Genomic DNA, 16,197 nt, shown 5'->3' with positions numbered 1-16,197 from the left:
TGAAAATTCTTTTCATTTTACTAGAATGGGTTTGGATGTTTCAGAGACTGTTTTCATCTTGAAGGGGAAAATACTTTATTCTTGTTAAATGACAAAACACCTGCTAAGTTTTCCTTTAAATGTATGCAGTGCTTTTCAAACCATTGAATATTTTAAACTTTCTTTTCTTCAGCACAATTCTTCACCAAGATGAACAAGTTTTTCCTTGCCAGTTCATCTGAATAGGTTCTCCCTGCCATTGACTGAATGTCAATATTAGTGCATGGGTGGGAATGGGGAACCTGGGACTCAGCGGCAAGGAAGAATGGGATCTGGGAGCCTGGAATTAAATTGTTTCAAGTGTCTGTAGAATTGCATCCTAAGAATTCAGATAGGACCTAGCCAACAGTGATTCTGGGCATCCCAGCATTCTTGGAAATGAAACTAGATTTGACGGTCTAGGTTGATTACTATCAAACATAGACTTTGGTAGAGATTAATTAGTTTAAACTGTAAAAAATGTTAATGTTTAACAAAACTGAGTCAAAATGCAATAAAATGTAATTGCTATTCTGTAGAACCACTTCCATCCATAGGTGCAAAAGGGCTCTGCAACTCCCTGATAAATGAATCTCAAAGTGCTTTTGTAACATTATTACCTATATTTTATGAAATGCTGCATATCATTTAAACAATATGTCAGTTCCTCAGCTGGCATAAGTTTATAACTTCATCATCTTCACTTGAGCTGAGCTGATTTTATATCAAAAGAGCATCTGTTATATTTCACAATTATTTAAAGAGTAAAAACTTTGTCTAATTATTATGATGATTATCATCACGTTATTGTCTAGAGATACGTTTCTACCAAAAGTTAGAAAGAATAAGGATGGGTGAAAAAAGTGTACAACCTAGTGACCCTGAATATCTTGAGATTCTTGTTCAGGAAAAAAAAAAACTTAGCTCTGACAAAACATCATTTATTGAAAAGATAATGACTACAGCATTCTCCCAGAGTGTGTAGATGCTATTTCAGCAAAAGCTAGTATTTAATGGATTGATAATGGTATAGCAACCTCCTTGGAACTTTGCAAATTTGATAAGCAAATGTGGGATTAATATCCTGATGTATTATGAGTGGCAATACAGGATTGGTTACACTTTCTTAAAATATCAGATCAAGTTAATTTCAGTGGTTGAAATAAATTTGAAGATTGTATATATGGTCCTGCTTCAAGCAGTAAAGGACTACCAAAGGAAGGGTGATACTGCCAGAGTCATCTGAAAATTTCTTCTTGTGGGACTAGGCCGAATGTAGGTGTCTTAGGCTAAAACTAAGCTGATGCTAAAGGCCAGGGTTAGGATTAAGGATGGGAGAGAAACAAAGCCTAGCATTCTAGTTGGAGTGGGACTGCAATAAAGCTGCCAAAGGAAAGGACAGGCTGCAGAAAGACTTCTTCCTGCGGAAATTCATCATGTGCGGCAGGGATGGGGAGCTTGTGTGAAGGCTCAGCCTTAGGTCACATTGACCTAAGGTCAAGGATTATGCTTAGGCCTGGGGATGGCAAAGAGACTAAGCTTTGGAGTGGGGATGCCAAAATCATTGAGGACTTCATGTGGGATTAGGCTGTGGCTTGACCTAAGGTTTAGTCTGTGCTCAAGCCTAGAATTAGGGTGGTGAACTGAGAAGAGATAAAGCTTGTGGCTGCAGGTAGACTGAGGCTGTAAATGGGCTGCCAAAGGAGGGACGCTACCAAAAAAGTTTTCCCCTGAGAACTTCTTCATGCAGGACTAGGTTGTGGAATTTGGGCTGAGGCTCAGCACATGTATGGGCCTAAGGCTGGTGTTGGGCGAGAGACCATGTGTAGAGCTGTAGGTGAAGTGGGGATGTAAAGGTGCTGCCAAAGAAATGGGCAGTGTGCAAGTAGACTTCTCCCTTCAGAAATTCATTATGTGCAGGAGAGCTCTGGGGCTTCCTGTACAGATCAGTCGTTGCCTAGTGTTAGAGTAAGGGTGGATAGAGAGAGCCTAGAGTTGCAGTTGGATTGGTGCTGCAAAAGTGCTGTCAAAGGAAGGAGCAAGCTGGAGAAGGATTTCTCTTGCAAGAACTTCATGTGGGACTTTGTGTGGGTGTTACTAGTTAACGTCTAGAGTTCTGTTCCAACGTATATTATTCTATGATTATGTATTAACTCTGGGAAACAATGTGAGATGAAACACAAAAAGTCTCTGTGGCTGCAGTTCAAGTTTAAAAACCAGAAAATTCAGGATTATTCTCCCATGGTCTCTTCAACATGAAAGAGTCTGATGCAGCACTGCATTGGCTACCATCCAGTCTAGTTGGGAGGTAAATTGTAATTCTCCTCCTGGAATCCAGCCTTCACCGCCAGTGCCCCCGACCCCTCTTCTCCTGAGAGCTGAAGTCAGCCAAGTGGAACCACAAGCCCTATGAGACACTGACATTCACAAATCAGTCCTCCCACTCTTTTACCTCAGCATTTCCCTCAAGTTTGCTGAATTTCCTTCTTAGCCCAGACAATTTCAGGCTAGACAACTCTTTGCTGTGGCAAACCATCTAACCCCTCTGGGTGTGGAGAAGACAAAATGTATTTCCTGGCTCCAGTTTGCAAACAGATGAATCTTCATCATACTAAAAATTCACTGCTGATTCTAAACATGTGACACTTCCAGCACATATGGGAGAAAGTTCCTGGGAACTGGAAATGTCATGTTTTGAATGGCTGAGCTGTCTTGGGAAGGCCCTTTGGGAGTCAGTTGAGAGGTAATTTTGTGGGTCCATTCAGTGTGGGTCAATCTGGCATGTCAGGCCTACTAGATGTTGATTTGTCAGCCAAACTGACTGCTATATTTCTGCAAGAATCCTATGTTAGCCCTTAGAAAACATCTTCTCTCTTATAAGTCTGCAGATCTCTCTATAAATCAAGAACTTTGTAGAGTATCAAACAATCAGATCAAATTCATTAAGTACTAAGTGCTATGTTTTTAAGTGTTGCAATTTCAAGGGCCAATTTAAACAAGACAGAATTAAGTTGAGCTATTTACCTTCTTAACCCTGCTTGCTATAGCATAATAAATGCTGGGGCCATAAGCCAAGGAAGGCAACTGGAAGAATGTTTTGTTTAGACTACTACAATAGCCAATTCAACATCACGGTAGGAATGCAGTAGGTTAGGAGCGAGTCGAACTGGCAGAGCTACCATAAGAGTCATGAGTTACTGAAATTACTGAAGGGATTGAATTTATGGTCCAGATTTCCCCAAACATCCCAATAATATTTAAAGATTTTAGAAGCAGATGTTATTTTATAAAGGGTGAGGGAGGAAGAGATTATCCTTGTCTCTATTTTACTCTTTTTCTTTTTTTCCTACGTTTGTTCTGCATGAGTATTTACTTCATTGTATTTCTGGTTTTACCACTAGCTAAGTACATTTTGAGAAGTCACTTCATTCTCCATACCACTGCTTTTCTTTCTGTAAAACAGCAACAGTGCTCCCTCCTTTGTCTCTGGAACCTCCAGCTCTCTAAAGACTCTAGAGAGCTTTCATTATATTTTGTTTTATTGGCAGCAGGAGCAGCAACTTTAGAACTGCACAGAGAACAAAGCAAATTTAGCTTATGAAAACACTTGTATCTAGTTCAGTGAGAAACAAGCTCCAAGAAGCATTTTGCTGCAGGCCTAAGGAGGCTTGTGATTGGAGAGCTGTGATGAGAAAAGAAAAAGCACAATCTTGCTGCACAGAGCAGTGCACCCTTCTCCCAGAACCTGGCTACCTTTTTTATCATGTCAGAAGGTCATTTTCATACTGTTCTTAAGCTCTTTATTACTCCTTGAAATGATTAATATATTGTTGACAAAACTGAATTTTGTTCCTATTTCTGATACCCTTGTATCCAGCTGTTTCTTTTCCTACCTTTTAGCTCCTCCTCTGAAAGCAAGAAGTTAGAAAAAAATATTTAGAATTATTCAAATTAAAGCAAGGTTTGATATAACTCTGTATATTAAAAAATGTGAGTATTTGGTCATAGCTTGTAAAAGCTTTATCCTAGTTCAAATAATCTTTGTCAAAAAGAAGGTTAGGGTGAAGAAGTTGCATCTGAAATATTGAGGCATTTTGCAGATGAGGATTTACCAAGAGAAAGAATAAGGAAAGATTTTATTCTGTCATGATTTACTAGTGGTTGCTAATAAGTATAAACGTCTCCCAAGTTAACTCTTTACACCTGTATGCATTCATCACTGTCCTTGCTAATTCTAACTATTGACTGGTGATGGTAAGTTTAGCTAAAATGAATATAAAAAGACTGTTAATAAACACACAACAGTTTTGAAGACAAAAGTAGTCTAGGTATAATCCTTAAAAATCTATTGTTCCTTTACTAGCGTATCACTGAGCATCTCAGCCAAACATACTGAGTTTTTTCTGGGTAAAAAATATCGGAAGTACTTAAGATTTTCAATGAGACTGAGATTCTGAAGCAAATAAAGGCCAGATCTTTAAAGATGTGTGGTACTTTCCATTAATTCTTCTAAGAACATGAGCTGAGTTAATTTTTGAAATTGAGATTTAATGACAACCAAAAATTTTATCCATGATGTCTGAATCTTTCTTTGAACTTTTTGGGGTCATAGCAGAGCCATAGAAGAGAAAAACAGTGTCTTTACAAATCTCTGGTGAAAAATCCACAGTGTAATAAAAATGAACTAATAAGTTCTTCTTGCATATTCTTACTGGTGATGCTGTAGAAGAGACCAGCCAGTGATGATTTTACTTTTTACTTCATTTAGGATTTCTTGTAAAGCTCATTTTCAATAATCCTTACAAATGGAAAATAAAATAGTTATTGTGGTTAAATATTAACTTGGAGGTTAAAACATTGTTTTACAGGTATTTAATGCTTTTTGTAATTTTTTTAATATCTCATTTTTTCACCACAGATTTAACCATTTTCTACCTGTTTCATTTCACAGACTAACAAAAAAAAGAAGTCACATCTTACTTGTTTATCATATTCAACAACACCTCTAAACAGTGTCACCAAGAACTGCTGTGTAGTCCAGTACCTAATATAGTCATGTTAGCATTTGTTGAGTAACATTCATTTGTAATAACTTTTCTTATTATATGATTTGATGTTACTTATGTCCATGGAAACAATGGAGCCATGAGGAGTTTCGCCCTTGGCTGAAAGCTTGGAATTATAGGTGATCTCTTCAATGTTCCATTTTCTGTCTTTGTGAGGGTATGTGTGTTGATAGATGGCTGAGAAGGTCACAGCAAAATATTGGATATACATTTTTATAGTGCCTGAAATGTTTAAAAAATGAAACAAATTTTCATTATATTTTGAAGTGTTTTTTACAAATCTGCTCTGATCTCTTTATTGTGGCTAAATTATAAGCTTTCTTTTTTGTTTTGTTTTTAGAAGGCTTTCTATACTGCAGTAATTGTCATCCAACTTCCTAAAATGGTCCAGTGTTTTTCTTCTGTGCTCATGCACTCACTTCTACCAGAAGAGCTCTGACATTTCAGTACAAAGCTGGACTAATAAGCACCTTTTGGAGTTATTAGACAAAGCAGTACCACTGCAAATGCTCACCGATTTGAAATTCTGAATCAAACCAGCCTGCTCTGGGCCTTTTGAAATGAACAAGCACAGTGTTTCACCAGGTTTCTTAAGGAGTTTTCTGTATTTATCATAAATATTCATCTGTATCTTTTCTGCCTTTTGGATTTTTTCTAAGATGCATTGTTTGAAGTGCTTTTAAAACATGTTTAATATGCTATTACAGGATACTCAAATTAGGCTCAGGCCCAGTTGTGCTGCTGCTCTACAAACCCATTGTAGGAGTGGGAGCCATTGCAAAGAAGAGCTCACAGTTTAAATAGATAAGGTAGAATAAGATAAGAACACCCCATACCACCACCACCACCACCACCACCACCACCCCCCTGCCCCGTGACTAAATGGGGACAGTGATTTGGTTCATCTCCACCAGACACAGCTGGGAATATAACTCAGGCCAGGACATGCTCTGATATAAGCCCATGCATTTCTGAGTAATAAGAATCTGAAATTAAGAAAGAAAAACACGGTTCTGTGAGAAAACTCTTGAATTAGTCTATTTGTTTGAGAAGAGATATATGGCTGCTTACATTCAGGCTATTCCTCTTTGTTTAAAGGCTTTGTAATATTACATCAGGACATTTTTTGCAACAGTGCGATGGCATAACATCATGTGCAAAGCAGCTCTGTTCTTCCTTTAGTGTTTGTTTAAGTATTTAGCTTTTTTGTTTAGCTTAGCAAGTGGTAGATTATCTTGTATCTAACTATAGTCTTGGCCTTATTTTGAAAACCATTGATGAGATAGTATTTTTGAACTTGACATAAAATGCAGATAGAAATCATGTTTCTCTCTTCTTTATTTCTTAAATGTGTCATATTTAAATACATGATGTGATGTTTTTCTTGATTTTGAGAGGCAAAAAGTTCAGTTGGTGGAGGTTAATACTTTCATAAAGCCTGAAGTCATGGTACTTTTTCCTATCCTAGAACTATTGTTCTAGTCTTTTAATCTTTTGGTGTCTGTTAAAAACATTTGGCTAACACCATTTATTTGTGGAAAAAATAAGGAGCATTGCCACATAGATTAGATTTATAACTTTGCTACTTTGAGGGGCCTTCGAGACATTTAAATTTGGTTACATGTGTAGTACTTGTATACAATGCAAAGAAAACACCACAGTGCTATTTTTTTTTTAGCTAGTGGATTCATACCACTTAGAAATACTTCATCCTAGAATAGCCCTCTCTCTGTGGGCTGCAGCTGAACTGGAACTGGCAGGGGCTGCTTCAGCTTGGAATGGTAATTTCACCCCACTAAAGAATTTAAAACACATGTGACAAGCTGCATCATTCTAACTGAGAGCTGGAATCTGGGCCAAAGTGTGCAGAAAGAATCTTCATACTATGGAGGTATCTAAATTTGTATGTGTCAATAGGTAATGTTCCTTTATGTCCTACAAGCTAGCACACTGATGTGGACTCATAGGAGATGAGAGTATTACTTATCTGAAGTATTACTTGGTAAGAGCAGAACTATTTTAACCCAAAAGAAAGAGCAAATGTTGTGCAAGATCGATGATTCTGAGTTTGCAGTACAAGATAAGAACCCAATCCAAATAGCATATCAAACTGTGATCCTACTGTTGGTTAGTACTGTATTAAATAAAAGTAGAACTGGGATAAGTCACTCACAAATATGGACTTTATTTCTTAACCCAAAAAATGGAACAGGGAAGGCATTGTTCAGGAGATAGTTACAAGCAAAACCAGGCATGGTTTACACAGAGGACATACACATTTGCGTTTCTTATACTGAACTAATTATTTCTTAGGTAAAGAGTGTCTTTGTTATGCGCAAGATATAGAAGACCTGGAAGTTTTTGCTATTTAAGTTCCAATTGCTGAGGAAGACTGTAATCTGCTTTAACCTGCACATCTAACTTTTGGTAAATGATGTCTTTGTTCTCATAAATCCATGCAGTTTGTTCATTTTGTACATCTTATTCCTTTATTTTTCATTATCTTGTGGTTTTCCCATTTACCACCCATGACTTCTGCAATTCAAGTTTTTTAGCATGTCAGGCTAATATAAATCATTTGTAGAGTTTTTAATTGATTCTTTCTTCTACTGCAGCTGGTTTTAAGCTGTGCTTACATACTTTTGGTTTACCTGAGTATTAATGTATGGCTATCCCAATCACAGCTGTGACAACCATGATCTTGCAGAAGAGTAACAGTTTTACCCCTCCTCATTAAAATCTTCAGTTTGGCTTAATTTCATAAGATGTTTAAAGGTAAGATATCTTTTATTTTTGTTTGTCTTCTGGTTTTGAACTTCAGTTTGCTGAAGAGGAGTTTAGTTTAAAATGAAAGAGGATGTTCCTGGGTATGCATTTGATTTCAAGCACTGTGGTGTTTGTGGGAGGAATTTTATAAATCTTGGTGGAAACATGAGAGTTGGCAGCTTTGACTACAGGCAAAAAGTATTTCTGAAAGACTCTCTGAAGTGATGAACCAAACACTGGTTAGCTGTGTCTCCACTCCCTCTACTTTTCTTTTGCTTTTCTGAAATTGTCTAGACACTTACTGGCAGGAACATTCATAAGACAAATAAACTGTAAGTTCAGTGAATTATTGTGGAAAATGAATTTGGAATTCATCAGTAACTAGTATTTCTATGAGAAACCTAACTGTAAGAGTCACTTAAAAAGTACATCATAACACTACCGTGTGGTTTGCATACAATCTATTCAATGCAGCACAAATTTGAAAGCCTCTTACTCAGTTGTTGATAAATTATAAATCAAGAGTTGGTAGACATCATTCTGAAAGTGGTTGTTATAGAATTAAGAAAATCAATAATGGTTTATGCTACTCACAAGACAAAAAGCTGCATTTGCTGAATCAATCATTGTATGACATTTGCTATTCTCTAGTATGAAAGTATTTTAAAAAACAAATGCTTAATGCCACAAAAACATCTATGTCCAATTGCTGTGTTTACTTCATTAACATTAACAAAGCTGGAAAGATGCATAAGCTAAAGCTGATTTGTGTATTCATGGGGATATTCTGCATTGATTCCCAATATCGATTGGATAATAGAATGCGGAATTCTCCCTGCTACCACAAGGGATGACTTCATCATTTTAGGCCTGTTTCCTTTCACATCAGCCATGAACATGGACATTCTGCACCTTTTATTCCCTTCTCTTATTTGCATCCTACCTGCTGGCCCAGACCCCAGAACTAAACTCTTTGTCTGCTTTTCTACCACCCACTCACATTGTTCTTTGACTGTAGTGGTTCTTCCTTTGGTTTTATGCTTCTTGAGTATTGACTAGAAACTGATTCCTTATTGATTTCAAATAACCTTGCTTTTACAGTATGATGTGCACCTTGACACAGGAGAAAGTAGGATTCAGTGCAGGAACAAAGGTGGAGTAAATCAGAAGGTATTTCTAGGGTGGGATACAAATGCTGAAGGTTGTGAGTCTTCGTCAATATCCAATCTCATGAGTCACATTAAATTACACCAAACATTGCCAAATGGGAGAACACAATAAATGCTTTTTTTTTGTTTGTTTGTCCTGATGTAAGAATGATGTCCAAATGATTTGATATTGCTCTGATTAAAGAAAAGAAAAAAGAAAAGAAAAGAAACAGGAGAAGCTGGTGTAACATCACTCCTTCCATATGGTGGAGTCATGGTGTGGCAAATTATGTTACCATATAATATTATGTGATTTTTACCTTTGAAATTTACATTAAAATCCAGCTGCGTTGTCAGTTTGTCGTGATCATTGAAGTCTTTCTAACTTATTCATTCTAACTGAATGATATATCTGCTTGTAAGTTTCTGAGATTTTTGCCTGACACTTTCTATGCCTGGCCTCAGCTACAACCTCCAGTCTTCAGAAAAATTTAAGCAAATTATGCTCAGCTGTTTTGAAGTTAGAGTGAGTCAAAGTTATAGTCTTCATGTACTCCAAATGACACTTCTGTGCTTTCGTAACTCGCACAGCTGTTGTTATAAATCTTGAAGTAGGATTGTTTCATCGTTCTCAAACTGGAGTGAAAAACAAGCTGAAATTCAGAAATATGGGTTCATTATTTTAAAAGTTGACATTTGCAAGTGCACAATAGAATGTCCTTTTTTTCTGGTTAACAGAATAATTTAACATCTTGCACATCAACAAATAGTGTATTAATTAAGACCATCTGAGGTATACAGACAAATTCAAGTAGAGATTTATCAAGACTTTAATTCAACATTCAAGACTTTAATTCAACATGTATACTGTTTATTGAAAATGTGGTATTCAAAGGACTTTTTTTAAAAAAAATCATGCACTTCATTTTATAATTTTTTGTAAACCCAAATATCTTTCTTAAGTGTAAGAACTCAAGAAAACAAGGTGCAATAAAGGGGATTAACTCAGTGACATTCAAGTACAGTGTACATATTCTTATTCAGAAAGAAAATAGCTTTATTCAGTTTCTCATAATTAACTTCCACAATTAATTAAGATTAACACGTATGTGCAGGGCAGTTTAATGCCATTTTAGAATTTTATTGACATTATTTTCCAGAATATATATATACAAAAATATCTTCATTTGAAACAAATTAGATAACTATATGGAGAAATGAAACTTTTTTGCACTTCTGTTGTTTTGTCTGTGTGGTAACACGAAGTTTAATTGGTGTCTCTGCTTCTGAGTATAACCCTATTGCTTTTCTTGGTAGTGGGAATCTTACCAGTGTCAGCAGAGGAAAATGTTTCTCAAAGTACAAAAATTAAAAAGGTCCAAGTACGTACTTTACCAAAAAAAAAAAAGTGTCTTCTATTTATTTATACGTAGACTTTACATTGCTCACGTGTCCTTAGGTTTTCTTACTTAAATAGTTTAGGAGCACTGAGGTATTTTGTGTGATTTTCCATTTTTCTTAAAAGTTAGAGAACATAGTTCTTTAAACTACTGTTTTGACACGATAGAGCCAACAGATGATAACCCTGGAATCAGGATAGTCTGTCATTAAAGGTTTCTGTCATCCACCACTATATGGATATATAAATATTTTATATATCCACTTTCACTAAAAAATGTGAGCCTTAGCTGCTTTTAGATACTTAATAAGAAAAATAACATGAAATTTGGTAATACTAATTTTCCTCTTTTCCATGTAGAAGGCACACACTATAACATTTGGAATCCCCCTTAAGTCCATGGTTTGACACTTTGCTTGGCTTTAATGTTTTGTTAAGGGTACCTTATTTAATATTACTATTATTGTGTAGACTTAGGCTGCCTTAAACCTAAAAACAAGCAAAGTTGTAAATCAAATAGCTATTTAAAGGGAAATAAATTTGCTCCATTAGTTTAGAATCTGCGCTTTACAATGTAATCCAATTAAGGAACACCTCACTGGGCACAGGAAACAGCATGATGCTATGTAGCTGGAATTCTCAATCATACTTACCATCATCACATAGCACTAAGGAACTTAGCTGTGAGCCAAACATTTCAGCCCAGTAAGATTATATAAATGAAGTGAAGACCAGTAATAGCATCTCTCCAGACTGCTTTTAAAATGGATTATGTTTTGGATTATTTTTCTTTCATAAAAATGTTTTACAATAATTTTGCTTTCGTATCTCCTGTGGCACTCTGTAAGCATGCCCATGATGCATGTCAGTCTTCTGTTGTGAAAAATTAAAATCCAAGATAGATAAGGTGGTGTAGAAGAAGCATAGTTTTCCTTTTAAGTTGTTTACCACTATTGCTAGGAAAGACAGTATCATTATGGAGATAGCTGCAGGGAAAGCTGACACCAGGATAGCATTGATCATTGTCTTATGTTTGGGAGTACTCTGGGTAAAAAAGAGCTGTTAGATACTTGTCTAATGAGAAAGCAAGCAGCAGTGAGACTGGCCAAAGTGATATTTACAGTTCTCGAGAAAATTTGAGATGTACATTAAAATAACGAGTCCAGAGTTTACCTAGGTTCTGGGGCTGGGTCTGGATGGGAGCCCAGAGGGCTGGGAGCTGGAGCTCTCGCCAGACCCGAGGAAGACAGCCTTGACTGAGTTCATCTAGTATGCATGGCACATTGCTACAGTGCAACTTTGTGACTTTTAATGACTCCCGAAACCACCTCATCACTTGAGGAAGGAATATGCTGGAGTTTGCCTTCACTCTATTTGACAAGGTGATGGGAGGGATAGAACCCCTTACATGAAAACACTTGTCAATTGTATCACATTTGGCAAGACAAACACCAATGTCACCTTGAGGAAAATGTAACTCGGCTGACATTCAACGCCTATGCCTACACTACATGCTGCAACACAGCCTGATTTCATGTGATATATGCAAATACCATCTATTTTGCCTTTTCTCTATTTCCGTGGTGCGCTCTCAGAGCTGTATCTTGGCTGATTAAAAGCAATGCGCAGTTTCTTCTGAGTTCCTGGCTTAAATAAGCAATGAAGGTGAATTCAGTGTGTGGTGGTGTACAACTTCTGAATGTTGCCTGTTTAAGTAGGTAACTGGAGAATTCTCTGACATGTTGTTCAGGTTAGTTAAAAAAAAAAGACAAAACAAGAACCCTGAATGCTGTCAGCCAACAGTTTTGTGATGTTTTAGGATTCTCCCAGTCAGCCAGCCAGCCTTAGTTCAAAGCGTTATAATTAAATATCAATGGATTATCTGTCCTTGTAAGCACAATGTAAGAACTGAACCCCTGGTGTCTACTGCTTCTTTGGCAGTATCGCAGTAAGGATTGTGGTGCTTTTCTGTTAAGTATGATTCTGTTAAAAGGTTTATGGTGTCTGAAAGCTGAACTAACCAGTGCTAATAGCCACACTCTTCACTGGTGCAACAGAACTTGAACAAGACTGATCCTTTATCCAACCCTGTTGCACTCCTGCTTAGAATTTCCTAGAAAAACTGGGTGCAAAATTAACTCATTTAAGAAAAAAATAGGATGTATAAAATAGGTCCAGCTCAAAACTGGGCCCTTGCTGAGCAGTGAAGTCAAAATGCAGTTTGCTTAGTTTTGTGGTGCTAATTTTATTTCAAATATTTTTTGTCAATTTTAGTCTTTTTTATGTATTGGGAGAGTAACTTATTTGTCATTAAAATTGTCTGTTTATTTTTTATGTTACCACCACTTGTTTCTTTATTTTGGGGTTTTTACATCAACATCTGTATTAATAGAGATGTGCTGATCACTTATAGCCTGCATTGAAAGAAACTGCAGTTGGCACTTGCTTGATAACTGCCTGATACCTATCTCAGTTTGAGCAAGAAAGAGGTGAACTGCTAATGGGTTCATGGGTTAAAACTCATCAAAGGAAAAGTATGGCAAAGTTGCCGGTTTTACAGGGCATAAACTGTTTCTTGTACTTCCCTTCATCTGACTCTTGCAGACTGAGCATATCTGTCAAATGCTGCTCTTGGCCTCATGTCTGAGAAATCTGCTTCTGACGTATTTTCCTAAGGGAGTTGCAACTGTTAGTGCTTGTGCTTTGGCAGCCTATGATCAGAATATTTTAATTACCTCCTAACAGCCTGAAAAAATGTGACTGACTAGAGGATGCCCCTTGTCTTTGCATGCCCTCCTTCTTCTGGAAGACAGTCTGAGTATTTTTGAGGTGTACTGAAAGTGACTCCCCTGATACTGCAAAGCTCTATATTTTGCTCAGTGGCTAAGGGCTATCTGAAGATGAATTAGAGTATAGAAATTCCCATTTGGAGCTGCTATTGAGAAGTAAAAATTAAAAGAAGAATTCTGTTCTTCTTTAATACTGTTGTATTAGTTTGAATCTGGGCAGGGAAGTAGTGCATAGTAAGCCAAGGTGTGAATTTATACAGCACAAGCAACCCTGTCAGAATTTGCTGTCTGGATATTTGTACCCAGTGATTATACAAATTAGATTACTACAGCCATTCGGAGACTGGAAATTTTCACTTGGTGGGAGAAAAACTACAATGTATTTAGAATGACTGTGACAATTCTCATCCTTGCCTAGTAAACCTTAATTTGAAAGTCACTATCAACATTGCCATTTACCTGCTGTGGTTGCACATCAAGCAATTCTGACAGGAGAAGTCATTATAATTGGCAGCCAGGTTATTAGTTTACAGGGGTTTAGGATTAGGTGTTTCTTTAATAAAGATATTATGAGAAAGTTCTATGGTACGGGAGGCTGTTTTGTCGTCTAGGAAAGATTTCGAAAACCACAGGCTGCACCAGGGGTGGAAAGGTCTTTATTATACTGCTGCTGTCTAGCCAAACTTGAAAACGAGACCTATTTGCTCACAAGACTGGAGTTTATCATGCAGAAAGAGTAATTAAATTTGAATTGTGTCAGCCAAATGCCTTAAAATGAAGAGAAGTCAATGAATGTTGCTCCAAGGAGAAAGAAGGAAATGATTAGTTATAATTATACTTAGTGTCCAAGAGAAATGCTTCACACCCCTCAAATCTGTTGCAAAGGGAGGAAATAAGCCTAAACAAAGTACCTTCAATATTCCTCTCAATGTTTGAAATTTCTTGAGCTCATGATTCCCTATGGAAATTAGAGGAAAACAGATACTACTGTATTATACTATTCTAAGGATTGATGGATGGACCGTTTGGTGGATGAGGAACTGGTTGGGTGGTTGCATCAATGTCCAAATGGAGATCAGTGATGAGTGGTGTCCCTCAGGGGTCTATATCAGGACCAGTACTGTTTAATATGTTCATCAATGACATAGTGAGATCGAGTGCAACCCCAGCAAGTTTGCTGATGACACCAAACTGAACGGTTGACACACCCGAGGGATGGAATGCCATCCAGAGGGACCTGGATAAGCTCGAGAAGTGGGCCCACGTGAAGTTTGTGACTCCTGCCAAGAAGGACTTGGGGGTACTGGTGGATGAAAAGCTGGACATGAGCCAACGTGCGCTCACAGCCCAGAAAGCCAACCGCATCCTGGGCTGCATCAAAAGAAGTATGGCCAGCAGGTCAATGGAGGTGATTCTGACCCTCTACTCTGCTCTGGTGAGACCTGACCTGGAGTACTGCATCCAGCTCTGGAGCCCCCAACATAAGAACGACATGGAACTTTTGGAGCGAGTCCAGAGGAGGCCACAAAAATTACCAGAGGGCTGGAGCACCTCTGCTACAAGGACAGGCTGAGAGAGTTGGAGTTGTTCAGCCTGGAGAAGAGGAGGCTTCCAGTACTTAAAGAGGGCCTACACAAAAGATGGGGAGGGACTCTTTATCAAGGAGTGTAGTAATAGGATGAGGGGTAATGGTTTAAAACTGAAAGAGGGTAGATTAAGACTAGATAAAATGAAGGAAGTTTTTACAGCGATGGTGGTGAAACACTGGAACAGGTTGCCTGGAGAGGTGGTAGATGTGCTATCCCTGGAAACATTCAAGGTCAGGTTTGACAGGATTCTGAGCAACCTGATGTAATTGAAGATGTCCCAACCCATGGCAGGGGCGTTGGACTGGATGACCTTTAAAGGTCCCTTCCAACCCAAACTATTCTAGGATTCTGTGATTCTATGCACCTTCAGTAACTGAGTGCAACCAATGAGGCTCAGTTAAAAATGCGCTTACAACATACTTGCTGATTTTATTTTAATTTAGAAACTGTTTAGCAACAGGAGATCAGAAAAGATTTGCATTGAAGCCTTGGCTTGCAGTTAATTTGGAAGTGCTTGCATGAACCATTTGTACAATGTCACACAACACAAACCTAGCTGGTCCTTCGCTGAGAAAAGAGAAGATTCTTGTTATTGTTAAAAGTTGTTATAGGTGAAACTGGCAGAGGTGGCTGTCATTAAAGTTACCTGACACATTCCTTTAGGAGAACTTTTTCATGGTAGCATGTAACTTGAAAAAATTGGACCTGAATTCTCCATGGCTAGCATCAGCCTTAGGTTGATTTTTTTTTTTTTTTTTTTGAAAGTTTCTGTAGGCAAAGACCAAATTTAAGGCAAAACATATTGTTCAACCAATGGTCAAAAAAGAAATCTCATAACCATCTTTTTGAGAAGCTGGAGAGCCTGGGGTCAGGAATCTGCTTAAAACTGACTGTATCAGAAGCCTCTGAAAATTTCCTATTATACAGTGTGTACAGGAGTTTGGCAGCAACAGTCCCTGAAGACTCCATCTGTGCTGGCCATTTGCCCAGGGTGTCTGGGCTGAACAGGAGTTTTCCTTATGTTTGACCTCCAAATCTACCTGTGGAACCTGTGGTTTATCTTTTCTCCCTGCCTAGCGTCTTTGTGGCTCCATTTTATTTGTACTGGACCAAGCAGCACTGATGTTAAGAAAGCCAGACGAGAGGAATTTGTATCAATGAAGCTGGATAATCATAGCACTTTGGATATCAAGTTTTACTTATAATGTCTCTTTCTTAATTATTAATTCCATTATGTCATTTGTAAAATTAAAATTGTTTCCAGTCTTAGCTTACATCTCAACTATTGGATTACATATCTGCACTTAAGAATGTTATTTGATTTGGAATTGTTATGAAGGGAGAAATTGTAAGGGACATGTTCAATTAAACTTCTATTCATTTTTCTGAGCCGAAAGGAGGTAGTCTGAGAAAAAGGTTTAC

The 16,197-nt window shown here is 37.6% G+C and overlaps 1 protein-coding gene across 1 annotated transcript in view; it reads left to right on the top strand.

The window, feature by feature from the left end:
• TTC29 (tetratricopeptide repeat domain 29) overlaps positions 1-16,197 on the top strand; it is a gene marked incomplete at its 3' end in the record, with an annotated part of 307,765 nt that overhangs the window by 20,991 nt on the left and 270,577 nt on the right.

Source organism: Vanellus vanellus (assembly GCF_965231255.1).
Source record: "Vanellus vanellus genome assembly, chromosome: 4".
NCBI classification, from domain to species: Eukaryota; Metazoa; Chordata; class Aves; order Charadriiformes; family Charadriidae; genus Vanellus; species Vanellus vanellus.
Note: the sequence above shows the minus strand (reverse complement) of the source record. Positions and strands in the feature narration are given on the sequence as shown.